We start from the raw sequence: 16,762 nt of genomic DNA on the forward strand, positions 1-16,762 counted from the left end.
TCCCCTACCGTCTGACCACAGCCTATCAGGTCTTATTGGGATAGCTTGCATACCCATCCTTTGTGGTATTTTTTTTTTAATATTTCAAAGCCAGCCAAGTTACATATCTCTTGGAACATTGCCCCTCCTAATCTTCCCAATCCTTCCCAAGCAGTCCACTAATGTTCTGAGCCTATGTGGGTCATTGTTATTCATGTCATGCCATTCCATTCCCTGGCTCATACAGGTGAATAGCCATGTCAGAAGGAAAGATCTGTTCAGTCCATCTTCAAAAATCTTCATGGTTCAAAGTCTCTTCTGAGACTCAAGGTAGTCTCTTAGAAGCAACTCTATAAATCAAAAGGCAAATTACATACTTCCAACGTACAATGGCACAGAATGTATGTTACCATTCCAAACAAAGTCAAGGGGCCATAGTGAAGAAATACTAAATCAAAACAACACTGAAATCCAACAGAGGAAACTCCTGATCCTATAGCCCCATGTCCAGTCTCAAAGGGCTTAGATGGCTCTGTTCTCAGACTTTGCTGCCTGTGACACTTTTCTCTTTTGGGTTGTTTCCACTCACAGTGTGCAGCTATCCTTGAAAGATATCCCATGGTTCTGGGCATGCCCAACATCATGGCGTCTCTCGTGCAAACCAGGCTTCACTTTCACAACTTCCTACAACAGTTACCCCGGCCTCTTACTTTCTCAAGGCCTTTATACAGGGCTTCCCTGCCAATGAACTGCCTAACGCCAGCATCGCTCCTTAACTGCAGAGGAAGATCTCACAGCCTTTTTACCTGAGTATGTTTTACGAATGTGAAGCCATAATTGCATGGGGTAGGCTGCAAGGTTTGACTGCCTGCATGGGATGGAGCGTGGTCTCAGTCAACCAGTTTTTCTGGAGCTTTTTGTTGTTGTCGCTGCTCCTGCTGGTGCTGCTTTTGAAAAGAGAATTCCTTAGGCCCATTCTTTGCACTTTTAGAAGCTTAGCTGAGTGAGGTCTCCACTTAGGTTAAGAGGCTGCCATATTCCTCTGCAGATGAGATATGTCCTTAATCTTATCTTTCCAGCACAACCCTTGGCTCCAACATTACACTTACTCCTGGTTTTTTTTTTTTTTTTTTTTCTCTTCCAATGTCAGGTTTTGCATTTCTTTTTGTCCCACTTACTCTTTTTCACTGTAGTCCTGCTAAAGAGTGATTATTAACAATCAGATAACATGGTCTACCAGTTCTGGTAATCCCCTGAGTACTGTCCAATACATGCACATCCTTAGGACAAGTGCAGAAGGTAGGTTTTATCTTTGCCAAAATATGACAAAAGAACGCTCTCTTTCCTAATTGCAATACCATTCCCCTCTAAACATCTTGATCTGGGCCTCCACATTCTGAATAGCTCAGTACTACTTTTTTTTTTTGAAACATTTTACTAAAATGTCTCATTAAGCTCATCTTACTGTGTTCAACCAATTTCCAAATTCTTCCACATTCTTCCAAAAAATGGCTTGGTCATGACCTTTCACAGAAATAGCCTACACCCTGCTACCAACTTCCCTTTTCTTTACTTTTCTATTGCTGTGCAAAAAAGAACCATTACCAAGGCTACCAATATATGAAACATTTTTTATTATAGAGTTTTTAAATTAATGAATTCACTTAATTAATTTAAAGCCTGATCACAGACTCCTTCCTTTTCTCCTCCCAGTCCCACCCTCACATCCCTCTTCCTGTATTTCCCCTCAGGTAAGGGTATTAACCCACCATGGCATATCAAGTCAAGGGAGGAGTAAGCACTTTCTAGCCCCCTGAGTCCCCACAAGCCAGCCCAGCTATAGGAAAGAAATCCACAGAGAACAAAGGCAAGCAACAGAATGAGAGATAGCCTTTGCTTCTATTGGTAAAGGACCCAAATGAAAGACCATCTGCTACACATGTGTAGTACACCTTTGTGCAGCCCATGCATGCTCTTTGGTTGGTGGTTTAGAATGTGTGAGCCGCCATGGACCTAAATTGGTTACCTCTATAGGTCTTCTCATGGTGTCCCTCAATCCTTTCTCCCACCTTTCCACAGGCTCCTGCAGCTCTGTCTGTTGTTTGGCTTCTGGTCTCTGCATCTGTTCCATCAGCTTCTGGGTAAAGCCTCCTAGAAGACAAGAAAACATTATATTCAACTTTTGCTTTCAGAGGATTAGAGTCCGTAAGTGTGGGGAAGGCATGGAAGCAGGAATAATTAAGAGCTCATATGGTAATCCTCAAGCAAGAGTCAGAGAGCACATTGGGAATGACACAAGTCATCTGAAGCCTCAAAATTGGCCTTCAGTGACACACACATCCTTCAACAAGAACATACCCATAATCCTTCCCATGTAGTCCACCAACTGTGGACCAAATATTCAAACATATGATCCTATTTGGGACTTTTTCATTAAAACTATGACAATGACTAGAGACTCTAAATGAGAAGTTGCCTAGATCAAGGTGACCTGTCATTATGTTTGCGTGGTGAAATTGTTTCAATTATTAATTGACTTGTAACACCAATTTATGGGATGGGAGCTGCATTTTTTTTTTTTAGAATGAAGAAAGGTAACTAAGCACAAATAGCCAGGCAAAGATCTACGTGTTGATTCTTTCTGGGCACTTGACTACAAGTGTGATGTTTGAGGTCTTGCCTTGGCATCTTTAAAAGTTGTAAGGCAAATAAACCTTTTTCTCCCTAAGTTGCTGTTGTTGGGTTACTTGCGATATCAACTACAAATGAAAGTACAACAAATGATCATTTATTTTCTTTTTACAGTATTGGGATAGAACCAAGAATGTTTCTAATGCTAAGCAAACATTCTACCACTGTGTTGCATGGCAACACTAGATGTACAATTAATGAAAAACAGTAAGAACCAAAGGCATATTCATTGAAGCTCCTCCATAATTTTGATGACAGACTTTTTGCTCAGTTCTATGAAAAGTTTAAGTTTCCTCTTCTTATTTGGAATATATGACTCTAGCATATAAAAATCTGGTTTGCTTAACAATCAAAGTCTCCATTCTTTCAGTATAACTGTATCCTTTCAGTATTTGCCTTCAATTTATATTTTATTATTTTCTTATGTCAATCATGGCCAGGGACCTGGTTTATTTTATTAAAGAGTAGTTAAGAAACCATAATTTTTAGGGTTGTGTATCCTCATTGCTACAAGTGTGTCACTGCATGCAGTCTCCTCTCTCTCTCTCTCTCTCTCTCTCTCTCTCTATATATATATATATATTATATGTGTGTGTGTGTGTGTGTGTGTGTGTGTGTGTGTGTGTGTGTGTATGAGATTTTCACCTTTACCCATCAGTGTTATTGGTTCATGAAATGCCCAGTCACTCAGCTAAGCATAATTGTGGATATGTCTCTGAGAATATTTACTAGTAACATTGATTTTGAATGAAGACAGTAGGAAAGCAGAATACTTTCTCAGCATCAGTGGACTTCATGAAATCCATTAAAGATCTAAATATATGTAAAAGAATTAATAATAAAAAATGTATCTGGTGTTTTGAATGTACTGCTGCTGAATGTACTCCCAGTCTCTCTTCAACCTTGGGTTACTGTGTAAAATCTCCTCTCTCAACATTTCTTGTCAGGTTGTTCCATATATTACTAAAAGAAGTTATTGAAGTTTTCAACTACTTTTGAAAAATACACTACTCCAGTTTTGTTGGCTATTTTTCCATATATTTTGGCTCATCTACAATTGTGTGCATATATTTGTAATTATGTTATCTCTTTCCTACTTCAAAACATTTTGATAATTAAAAAAGATATCTTTTATTACTTTTAAAGTATATTTATTCAAATATATTTTGGTTGACTGTAGCATAAATGTCTTCCTGTGGTTATTGATAGTATGGAATGTGACCTTCTGATGCTTTCTCTCAATGTCTGTGTTCATCATCTAAGTTGTTTTCTTCTACACAGCATAAGGTTGTACCACATTCCTTTTTAAATGTATTCTGCCAATATATATCTTTTGGTTGAAGTGTTCATTGTATTTACATTTAAAATAATTATTGGTTAAAAGATCTAGCCAATGGTCAGAACATTCTCCACAGTTGAGTGGAGAGTGGGATATGACTTTCTCACGTACTCTGGTGCCTCACATTTGACCATGTCCCCTGGAGGTGGAGACCTGGTGGCACTCAGAGGAAGGACAGCAAGTAGCCAAGAAGAGACTTGATACCCTATGAGCATATACATAGGGGACGTAATCCCCCTCAGGAACAGTCATAGGGGAGGGGAATAATGGGAAAATGGGGGGGGGAGGAATGGGAGGATACAAGGGATGGGATAAACATTGAGATGTAACAAGAATAAATTAATAATAAAAAAAAAGGTACTTACTACTGCCACTTTCCATATATTTACATATTCTTTACAGTTTTGAGGGAGAGGGGCTCTTGTGTCTTTTGTTGAATTTTGTAACAAAACACTTAAATTACTTACTCATATAATTTTATATATCAGTGCCGTTTGTATCCAATTATAATCCTATTTCCTTGAAGCTACTATGGGAAACACATCTAATATTCTAATGTTTACAAAAACTATGATCTGAATTCGTAACAGCTTGTTTTCAGTAACAGACAAACACTGTCCTTTCCAGTTCTAATCCCCTCTGGTTCTGTCTGCTGATGTTCTAGAATAAAGTGGTTTGTGCTCGTAAATGTAGCTTCCATTCCTTCTCATGTATTAATCTCTTAAATTATCTAGAAAACAAATTGTTCATTGCAAAGTGTTATTACAAGCAATATGCTTATATTATTTTTCATGAATTTACATGTAATGAACTCTTATTTCCTTACCTACTTTTGAGTTCCTGCATAATCCTCCTTAGTCTAATTATACCTGAACCTCAGAAGCGTTTCTTGTAGGAGTTTCTACTAATCGCAAAATTCCTCAGATTTTCTGAAATGAAAAAAATAAATTCCCTCCATGCTCTCAAGGAAAAAAAATTATAAATATAAACATAAAACTTATACTTCAAGGATATATAAATTTCCTCCATACTTTTCAGTTTAATAATTTTTAATTAAACTTTCTGGCAGATTTCTGGTTATAAAACTGTTAAATTGGTATTACTTTTTTCTCTTCTTTTCTTACTTGTAATATGCCATAACATTATATTCTAAAAAGTTCTTGCCATGTTAAACAAAAAAACTGTTGACTATACCTTATAGATAATACATTATACTCTTTTTAATTTGCCAGATTTTGTTGGCCGTTCTTGAGTTCTAATTTTCATGTGTATTGCTGTGGCTCTCCTTCAGATTATTTTAGTTGCAGTTGGTTTGAGCTTCTTAAACTACCGTGCTCATGCCTTTTATAAATTTTGGGGATTTTCAACCACTGCTCCAGAACTACTTACCCTTTTTCCCCCTTCAGGATTTCATCAGTGAGTGTAGGTCTACTTGCTGTTGCCCCACTGGACCTTAGGATCTATTACCACTGCTCAGTGTTTGTAGACTCGGTAATTTGTATTACTTTACCTGCACTTTTGTAGATGCTGTCTGCTCAGATCCACTCTGAGTCCCTGTCAGGAACTTTCCACTTCACTTATGATACTTTACAGCTCCAGAGTTTCTTTTGATTACTTTTATGGTTTTGTTTTCTTTCAGTGATACTTTTATTTTGTTCAAACATTGCATTTTAAACATTTTCATAGACTTGTGTGCATCATTAAGAGAGTTACCTCAAAATTTAGTTCATTATATCTGCCATCCAAATGTTTGTTCAATATACTGCTTGTTCTTGGGATGGCTTCTTTTAGTTCTTCCAATGACTGGATGAGCATTTACACATCTTTTTTTTATAATTCATCTTTGTTTTCTTTTGTTGTTGTTGTTTTGAGAGTTGGGAATTTGAATCTAATAATACAAAAAATGTTAAAAATTTATTTAATAGGTAAGATTTGGCTATTTTGTATTGTTTTTATTTTACTTTATTCACTTTGATTATTATTTATTATTTGATTATATGTCATCTTTTTGTGAAGGATTAACCTGAGATACAAGACAAAGATCTTCTTAGATCACTACGAAGCTTGTACTTTTCTGTAGGCATACATGGTCACTTTCTCTTTTGTCACACGTGTACTTGTCAGTGTCACTATGCATAATTTCTGGTTTTCAAAAGTATGGAAGAACAGCTATTCACATTTTGGATTCTCTAGAAGTTCCTTTAGCCAGAAGGCAAGATATGATAATAGGGAAGAAAGCAGAAAAGCAATGTCCCTGTAAGTGATGTCCTGTATTTACCAACAAGAAACCTCCTTTACTTTCCTAAAAATGGATCCAGCGCTTCTTCAATTTAAAAGCTTGCTTATCATGGTAATTTTGCACTTTGGATAAATATAAATTTATTTCCTTTGTTTTAAACTTTCACATGAGGTTAGTAAAGAAATATATCTTTCAGTTTTTTTTTTTTTACATATTCAAATAGAATTTGTATACTTGACTTTCTTCAGGAATGTACAAAACCACATTTGTGGCTAGGCCTATGATTCAGGCCCAGATAAGATGTCCATATGTGGAAGCTGTGTATTTGATTTAACAGTGAAAGAAATGAATAAAAATGTTGACTTCCAAACTCAGAATTCTGTTTTTTTTAAATTCTCAATATTAAAGATTAGTTTTTGACATATATTATCAACTTTAAGTTTTCTTAGTATGTCTTGTGCCTATCTATTTTCTTTATATGTTACGGTACTTTAACTTTTTTTTTTATTTTTTGGTTTTTCGAGGCATAGTTTCTTTGTATAGCCTTGGCTATCCTGTATTCCCTTTGTAGACCAGGCAGGCCTTGAACTCACAGCAATCGGCCTGCCTCTGCTTCCCAAGTGCAGAGATTAAAGGCATGTGCCACTATGCCAGGCTATTTTAACATTTTTTTACTGACCTTTTTCCTAATAACCAAAAACTAGGAGTAATAGAAGAAACATTTAAAAGAAAACTTTAGCCTGACTCCTTTTGAATGACCAGAGGTGTTTCTAGGTGTTGCTGGGAAGTAGCAAACTTCCTTTGATAAGTAATATTGAAAAGAAGAAAAGAAAACCCTTTTGTCTTAAATTTTAACAAAGAGATTTTCTAAAGTGTCTTTCAGTTCCATAAAATAGAAATCTAAAGATGACGTCATTCATTTGCATGATGAATGACTATTCACAGTCAGTTCTTTTATTACTTCTAGCCAGGCAGAAAATAGCTCCTTTGCATACTTTAGGAGAAGTTGATTGTTTTTCCTTTTTGTGTGGTTGTTAGAGTTTTCATTCTCTGCTATGAAAAGATGACAGCTATTGTGAGTTCCTTCAGTGATAATTAGTCTTCTATGACAGTTTATTATGTTCCCACAGCTTATTAAAACCCTTCATTTTAATACAATTATCAAATTCACCACTGGAAGGCCACATTCAAACTTAAAATTTACATGCAATTGTTCATTTCTTGGGTGATAAAACACATGAAGAAATTTGGTTGGCAGGGTCAAATGTCAGCAGGTCACATATACACATACTCAGAATTTTCCTTCCTTTTGTAAAACTCTATATTCATAGATATGGCAAATTCTTTAGGAAATGAAATAGAAATATTGCGCCTTCTGAATTCTGATTATAAAAAACTGTAGTAATGATCTCTCTCTCTCTCTCTCTCTCTCTCTCTCTCTCTCTCTCTCTCTCTTTCTTCAGAATTAGCTTTACATTAAGGATGCTAAGAAGTTTTAACATTACTGAGGCATTGCTTAAATTCTACTAAAACTGTAACATGATAATTTTGACTGATTTTATATTATGGAGTTGATAATTTACCAATCATGTTCTATTTTGTAATAAAGTAATTCTTTTTGAAGTTTAATAGTCAAGGTTATGAGAGAACCTTTTAAAACGTTATGGTGTGTGAGTATGTGTCTGCTCATTATACTTTCCATGGAGTAGATGTGGAGATCAACACAACATACACCTGCCCATTTTTTCCAAAATGGAGTATTTAGGATTGACTTCATGTCATCAATTTTGGTGGTGCGTGTCTTCTCCTGCTGAGTATTCTCCATGTGCCCCTGAGATTATTTTACCATGAAATATTATTTTCTTAAAGAACAGGGGCCAGGGAGAGCAGAGGCTGACTGTCAGTATATTTGAAATAATTTTGCCTATTATTAAAACTCCCTTACATGCTCAATACCATGCTGATTAATTTTTCCAACAAACTGATATATTTAATTGCTATAGATTCACTTAAATCTTATATTATTTGTATGAAGTGTCATCATTGTTACAGTAATTTCACAGGTGAATAACTGGCCCTACTCTGTTAAAGTAGGGCAAAGATAGGTTTATATTCATGAAAGTCTCAACATGATTATCCTCTACAGCTTTTAAAGTTGTCATAATCCCCTTAAATTCTGTTGTCTCAATCATCGTAACATCTTCAGTACTCTTCTAGATATTTTTTTCCTGTTTACTGGCACATAATGCTGCCATTTTAGAGCTTGAGTTTTGGATGGATGCTCACAGTTTATAGATAAAATGTGTACAATGTTGTACATTGCTCATGCGTCTTCTCAATTCAACATGTGCCTATCTGACAATCTGACTATTGCAAATTCTTGTCTTTTCCAAGTTCCAAATTTCACAACATGAAATTACACACCAGGACTCTCACCATCACACATCATGCTTCGACTAGTAGTGACTGTTTGCTGGACTGGGTACAGCTGATCTCTCTCATATGTATATGAGAGAGAGAGAGAGAGAGAGAGAGAGAGAGAGAGAGAGAGAGAGAGAGAGAGAGGGAGAGAGAGGAGAGAGAGAGAGGAGTCCTTTTTCAAAGAGATTGTAATTAAGTGTTGCTTTACAGATGAAGTCTTGTCATTCCTTAGAAGCTGAACTCTTCATGAACTCAGGCTGTAACTTCAGACACTGCAAATATGCTTTTCTTTATTCTTTTTTAAAATATATTTATTAATCTATTCATATTACATCTCAATTGTTATCTCATCCCTTCTATCCTCCCATTCCTCCTTCCCTCCCATTTTCCCCTTACTCCCCTCCCTATGACTGTGACTGAGGGGACCTCCTCCCTCTGTATATGCTGATAAGAGTATCAAGTCTCTTTTAGCCTGCTGTCATTTTCTGAGTGCCACCAGGCTTCCCATACAGGAGACATGGTCAAATATAAGGCACCAGCGTTCATGTGAAAGTCAGACTCCATTCTCCACTCAACTGTAAAGAATGTCCTGTCCATTGACTAGATCTGGGTAGGGGTTCGAAGTTTATAGCCTGTATTGTCCTTGGCTGGTACCATAGTTTGAGCAGGACCCCTGGACCCACATCCGCCTATCATAATGTACTTCTTGTAGGTTTCTAGGACCCTCTGGATCCTTCTATTTCTCCGTTCTCCCATGCTTCTCTCACCTAGAGTCCCAATAGGATGTCCTCCCCTCTGTCCCAGTTTCCTGGTAAGTGAAGACTTTCATGGGACATGCCCCTTGGGCTAGTGTCCAGATATAAGTGAGTATATACCATTTGACTTCTTCTGCTTCTGGATTAACTCACTCATGATCATTTCTAGTTCAATCCATTTGTCCACAAATTTCGAGATTTTCTTTTTTTTATTATTAATTTATTCTTGTTACATCTCAATGTTTATTCCATCCCTTGTATCCTCCTCCCATTCTTCCCTCCCTCCCATTTTCCCATTATTCCCCTCCCCTATGACTGCTCCTGAGGGGGATTTCCTCCCCCTGTATATGCTCATAGGGTATCAAGTCTCTTCTTGGCAACCTGCTGTCCTTCCTCTGAGTGCGACCAGGTCTCCCCCTCCAGGGGACATGGTCAAATGTGAGGCACCAGAGTGCGTGAGAAAGTCATATCCCACTCTCCACTCAACTGTGGAGAATGAATTTCTTGTTTTTAGTAGCTGAGTAGTATTCCATAGTGTAAATGTACCACACTTTCTTTATTCATTCTTCTACTGAGGGACACTTAGTCTGTTTGCATGATCTGGCTATTATGAATAAAGCCGCGCATGAACATGGTTGAGCAGATGTTCTTGTGTACTGGAGCATCTTCTGGGTATATTCCAAGGAGTGGAATAGCTGGGTCTTGAGGAAGCCTTATTCCCAGTTTTCTGAGATAGCTCCTTAAAGATTTCCAAAGTGGTTGTAGTAGTTTGCATTCCCACCAGCAATGAAGGAGTGTTCCTCTCTCTCCACATTCTTGCCAGCATGTGTTGTCTCTTGAATTTTTGACCTTAGCCATTCTGATGGGTGTAAAATGCAATCTCAGAGTATGCTTTTCATGAATAACATCCAACCTTACTGATGGTGAGAAAATGATGTTAGAGTTTTTATATTTTAAATTTAAGCAGATGCTTCAAACATGCTGGGTAGTCAGTCCCTCAGGGCCCCTTCTGATGGTTGAGAACAGGTTCAGTAACTGTGTGCTTTTTGCTACTCATTACCAAACATACTCTTGATGATAAGAACACAAAGCAACCAAGATAAGGAAGGAGTGTTAGCATAGGAAACCCACATCGTTTAAATTTTTAATTATTTTAATAAATATTGTATATATAATTATCAAATACTTATACTTTGTAAGATGTAGTTTATAAAATATTTTTTAAAAGGATTCTAAAGCTACATTTCTCTTTAAGCCATTGAATAGGGGAAATATTTGACTTTCCATCTTCTACAATAAAGATGAGCTACAGAATTTTTCAATAAAAACCAGAGCTTGGGAAGTCAAACTTCCATATGTCAATGTAAAACAACAACAACAACAACAACAACAGAGCTCTCATCTTAAGGGGAATACAAGATAGTTTACACTGAAGACAATTTGAGTGAATGTGGCCTGGGAACTCAGATTTCAGGCCAATTTCATGTTCCAATGTGGAAAGAGTGTCATACATTTTAATAGTTTTACAGAACAAAGGCATAAATCAATAAGATGTTAAAATACATGAGTAAGTATGCTGGCAGCTATAGCAAAGTAGAAGAAGTTACTCTCTAGGCCTAAGATGCTATGTAATGACAGTCATAGCTTTGGGGTTTGTAGAATCTAGCATATATTAATTTAATAGATAGAAAGGTTTTTTAAAAATCTATTAGTCATAAGACGTTGGCTCTGATGCACTAGTAGGCAAGAAATGATCATTCCATGGGATCAAGTTAGTCCAAGCTAAAGCACTGATCGTCTGTGGTAATATTCTAGTCTCTCCAGAGCCCTGGAGTTCTATCTCCAGACTCAGTTTCTTTTCAGAAGTTCTCATGTATAAATGAAACCAGCCAATTTTTGCTTACATTTCCAGTGACTATATTGTCTACCATTTCCTAATTTTTAATGATTACTATCCGAATCAAAGACTCACAAATTTCAGCAACCTAGTGGTTCAGTCAGTGGATTATAAATAATTCCATATTTTTCTGAAGATTCCAATCATATATGGGCATCCTAAAGGAGAAAAGGAAGTGGCAGTGAAATAATGTATATGTGGATTAAATATGAAAAATAGGTAATGTGTTGGCAGTCTCCGTAGGATGGGTACTGCTGCTATTCCTTCACTATAATATAGCCATGTTCCAAGAAAGCTATGTGGTGAGACTGTAGCACCAAATTACTTAAGATGCCTACTAGTACTCGTTTGTTCTGAATGGTCATTTTAAATCAGAATGAACACTTTTACTTATGTATTTCACAAACATTCAGTTTTAATCAAAACTTAATCAACTTAAGAATCATTGCAACTACAGGAAACTGTATTCACAGAAAGAGATAGGAACATTTCCATAAATCTGTGGTGTCTAGATGATTAAATAATAGAATATAAATTTTATTATTTACAAACAAATCATATAAATTGGGCTTTAGTGCTCTAAAAGATTATAGAATATGTCCTAATATGTCATTTTTTTGTTCCTGTGTAACCTGTTCATCTTTTGTCAACACTGTCGTGCTGTCACTCATCTATCATTTCTCTCTTGTTGCAGTATTGTACCAGTGTATAGAACAGTATGAAATTTACGCAGTCCTTCAAATGTTTCACTTGCATAATTTGGGTAGAAAAGATTCAGAGCTTATGATTAAAATAAATATTCTGAATATTCTATGAATTTTAAAAAGTTGAATTAATCATAGGACTTTCAAATATGACAGTGGTAATTTGCTATAAATATCAAATTATAAAGCTGCATTTTATGGCATATTGCTTTTATTGAATAGAGTATATATCTAATTTAAACCTCTATCTGAATTTTGACATTTATAGTTATGTCCATATCGTATGCTGTTTCTCTTTAAAGATTTAATGAAGCATTTTCCGCTGTAGCCAGGTTGAAATCACTATTTAAATTAATTATGACAGCCATATCAATTAGACATAAGAGATTTCTAAAGCTAATTAGAGTCTGAGAGTTTTTAATTTGACGTCTGTCTCTGTGTAATATGTGCTTTATGCATTAAATTAATGAAATTAAGCCTGCATCATTATAAATTTCCACTTTCATAGTTCCATAAGTTTCACAATTACATGCCATATTTGAATGATAATTGAATGAAACTAAGTAATTAAGTTCACATCAGTATTTGTAGAATTTTAAGAATATATCTTTGACTTTTCCAGTCTCAAGTCTTTCCAAGTAGAAGTCAGCAAGACATAAATTTAATACAAAACACTCTAATCTTTTTAAAATAAGGACCAAAAGAACTGTGAAGGAGGTAAGATACAGTTATCAGAAGCATACTGCTTTATTGTGAAAGAAAAAGACCAAAGACCAAAATATATCTGAAACTGGTTAGTACACAGGGTATGAGTTTGCTAGTATTTGTGTTTAAAAGAGTTAAAATTAAGACAATTATATGAGTTTATACTCAATAAAAACATGAAATAAGTGGTAACTTTTCAATTTTTAAGTTCATTATTTGGCTTCTCTGCATACGAATGTACTTATATTTATTTATAATCTGGTTGTATCATATAATGTTTTGAAATAAGGCTTTAATATATTCCGGAAAAACATATTTAAAATGAAGAAAAGAATTAATTTGCATGCAAATTAGAATAAAACATGATCTATGAGAGGACTGCAACCCTGCCTTTAAGATTTGCTTTTGACATTTGTGTTTTAACAGGCAATTAAAATTTAATTTGTCCTGTAATGAAAAGCAAATCCCTTTATCCTGTTTCAGCAGTCTGAAGAGGTAGCAACTCTATTACAAAAGAAGACTGTGGCTGAAGGTTTCCTGTGCCCCATGACCCTGTGGTGTGAAATTGACAATAATCCAATCAAGGAATTGACATGAAAATAAGTCTGCATGTTAATGATTACAAGAACAAAGACAATGTTTTGGGTAAAGAGCATCATTCGGCATGTGCTAAGGACACGGTTTGTCCAAAGTTTGTATTAATTGATTTCTTATTTATTTGCTTATACATATATTTATTTATTTATGTATCACAGTAGACCAAGTGTCTTATCATAGCATTATTTGTTGAAATACATAATGAGAGTTTCTGGCAGAGTAAGATGCATTCATAAAACAAGGTGGGATATGATAAGCTGGCACACTTGAAGTAAGAAATAGGGTGAAAAAGAGTAAAGACTGAGGAATAGAAGTAGAGAAGAGGAGAGCATGTCTCATAGCAGAGATGCAATATGTCTAAGTGTTTGGTTAGCTAGAGTTCACCTAGTCAGTATAGCCGTGTACTTCTTTAAGATGCGTATACAATTTAATTATAATGAAAAATACCCAAATATCAATAAATAATAAGTCATGCATCTAGTCTAAATACATATTTCATAAATTTGGCCTCATGATTTCTCAAGAAACAGGAAGGATTTGATATGGGAATCAAGTCTAAATGCAAACTGAGTTACAGTACTTCAAATAAGGAAGACTAAATTTTAAAATTGGTGTTAAAAATATGATTATTTTTGCATAGCAATAGTGAGGATGAACTGCTTCAATATTTACTTGCGCCACAAAATTTGACAATGTTTTGTTAAACATTCTTTGAGGGATACATATCTGAATTAGAATGTGATTCTGTTTTTTTTTTTTATATATAAAGAAATGTTTTGCATGGTTTCATATGAGCCAAATACTGGGCCAGTCTTAATTGTTTCTGAGGAGAGAGTTCTGGTTCCTGGATCCTTACTATCTCTTACACTTTTATGGTTTTTAAAAAGAGAACTTAACTGAAACCGAGAGGAGGCGACTAGACCTGATGGGTGTGCTGGCTAAAGTGACTAACTCGGCTAGCTTCCTTCTGAACCTCCCACCTGTGGCTCTATAATAAATTCCTAAAACTCATGTCTCGAGACAAAAACCTGAGAGATCGTTCACTGGCCTGTGGTGGCATTGCTGAGCAGACTTTTCTAAAGCAATGTATGTATCCTGAAACTGACTTTTGGATAAGTCTCACATATTACTGCTAAGATTTCACTTAACCCTCAGTTAAAGTTTGGAGCAACTGTGATAGGCACTCTGTAAGACTGGCCATTCAATCTGTCAGTCAGATAGATACCTTGCATTAAACATCCGCAGCAGTGTTTTATTTATTTATTTATTTATTTATTTATTTTTTATTTTTTAAAATAATTTATTTAGATTACATCCCAATCATTATCCCCTCACTTGTATCTTCACATGCTCTTCCTCCCTCCCTCTTTCACCCTACTCCCCTCCCATAGACCTGTGACAGAAGGGCAACCTACCCCACCACATGATCACAGCCTATCAGGTCTCATTCCAATTGCCTGCTTCCTCTTCTGCTGAGTACCACCAGGCCCCCCCACTGAAGGGAAGTGGTCAAATAGCTGCACCAGAGTTCATGTCAGAAGCAGTCCCATCTCTCCTCACAACTATGGAGAATGCACTGCCCATTGGCTAGATCTGAATAGGTGGTCTAGGTTTACTGCATGCATGCAGCAGTGTTTTTTAGGATGGGAAATGCTGCTTCTAACAGAGGAGATTACTATTACTATTATTATTACTATTACTATACTATTACTAACTTACTATTATTACTCTTATCTTTGCCTGTTATTTACTATAATTGGCCCTGGAGATCCATAGGAGATTTGTGTATTCATCACTTTTCTTGACATTCATCTAAGCCCAATAAAAATATAGATATGTTTGTCATCTTGCAACATTAATTAGATAAAATGTGTATGTATGAGAGAGAGAGAGAGAGAGGAGAGAGAGAAGAGAGAGAGAGAGCGAGAGAGAGAGAGGAGGAGAGAGAGAGAGAGAGAGAGAGAGAGCGAGGAGGAGAGAGGAGAGGAGAGAGAGGAGAGAGAGGAGGAGAGAGAGAGAGAGAGAAGAGAAGCACTCACATGGACATTCTGGGTGTCTGTGAAGGTTAATAAAATAACTTGAGTCTTCTAGAACTCTAGAACTGTAGGTAGATGCCCCATGTGGATTCTAGTTTCCATGGATAAGTAACTACTGTATTTAACCACTGATCTGTCTCTCAGAGGATATCTGCTGTATAGTCCATTGGTAAACAAAGCAGAAGCCTTAATTCCATTTATAGCAGGGGCTGAAATAAGCCTCCTCCATATGCATGGTTGGTACTAAAGTTAATTCTTGTGGAGGTCTTCTTTATGTTTTTCATTTGAGAATAACATTCCATTCCCAAAGTCTCCAGATTACAGTTGATGTTCTCAGCCTCTGATCCTTTGCATACTAAATGAGTCTAAATGTGGCCTATGACATCCTTTCTGAAAGACTTTTAAGGCTGTGTGAAGTTGAGGGTTTGCTTTCTGTTGAAGCTACAGCCTACACATACACTTGCTTGTTGTGCAGTTAACATCCAGAAGCACTCAAGGTTAATTAGAAATGGTAATAAGTTTAATCATGATGAACTCATTTTGTCTTGATGTGGATGTCACCTGTAATTCCATAAAAATTCCATTGTAATTTAACATTAATTAATGTCCACTTACCAATGAGTGTTACAGCAAATTAGTACGAAGTGACAGGTTATATGCTTAAGAAATGCTTAACAGAAAAGGGGGAAAAAAAGCATGCATTAGGTCATCTCAAAATACAACATAGGGAGACAACTTTATTATTTAAATTCTGATACTGAGATCAAGTACAGTGGTAATAATTAGGCATGATGTTTGATGACAATTTGTCTGAGACCTAATGGGGTTACAGTAAACATTAGAGGTATAGATGTGCTTGGATTACCATTTTTTAACATAAATGACAGTAAGGAGATAGATTTATTCTTATCATTACCCTGTAATAAAAGAGCTGCTGAATTTTCAATAATGATCATCATGAACCAATGGTCTCATTCAAGTAAATAAAAGTATTTTCCCATGTAAAAAAATGTTATTAGCTATCTTTGAAGATATTATCCTCAGATATCATTTTTTCCATTTCTGTAAATGACAACCATTAAATGCAATCATAGCTACATGACAAGACTATTTATATTACATCAAAAGGAAGAAAGGGATTAAAATGAAATTTATTCCAAGGTGTGATTTGCCACTCTTTCCTCTTATCAAGACACAGATGGACGGCTCCCAACCTAAACACTGAGATCTGACCTCGTATTTGAATAAGCTAATGCAACGCAGTGTTTCTTGGAGAACTCTAAAACCTGTCTTTTGTATCTAGAAATCCCAGAAGAATGTTGGGTTTTAGAAGGTCAGCTCAAATTTTTCATTTTTTTTTCATCATGTTTCCTTTTATCATTTTGGAAGTTTATGACAT

Source organism: Acomys russatus, chromosome 26 (genome assembly GCF_903995435.1).
Source record: "Acomys russatus chromosome 26, mAcoRus1.1, whole genome shotgun sequence".
NCBI classification, from domain to species: Eukaryota; Metazoa; Chordata; class Mammalia; order Rodentia; family Muridae; genus Acomys; species Acomys russatus.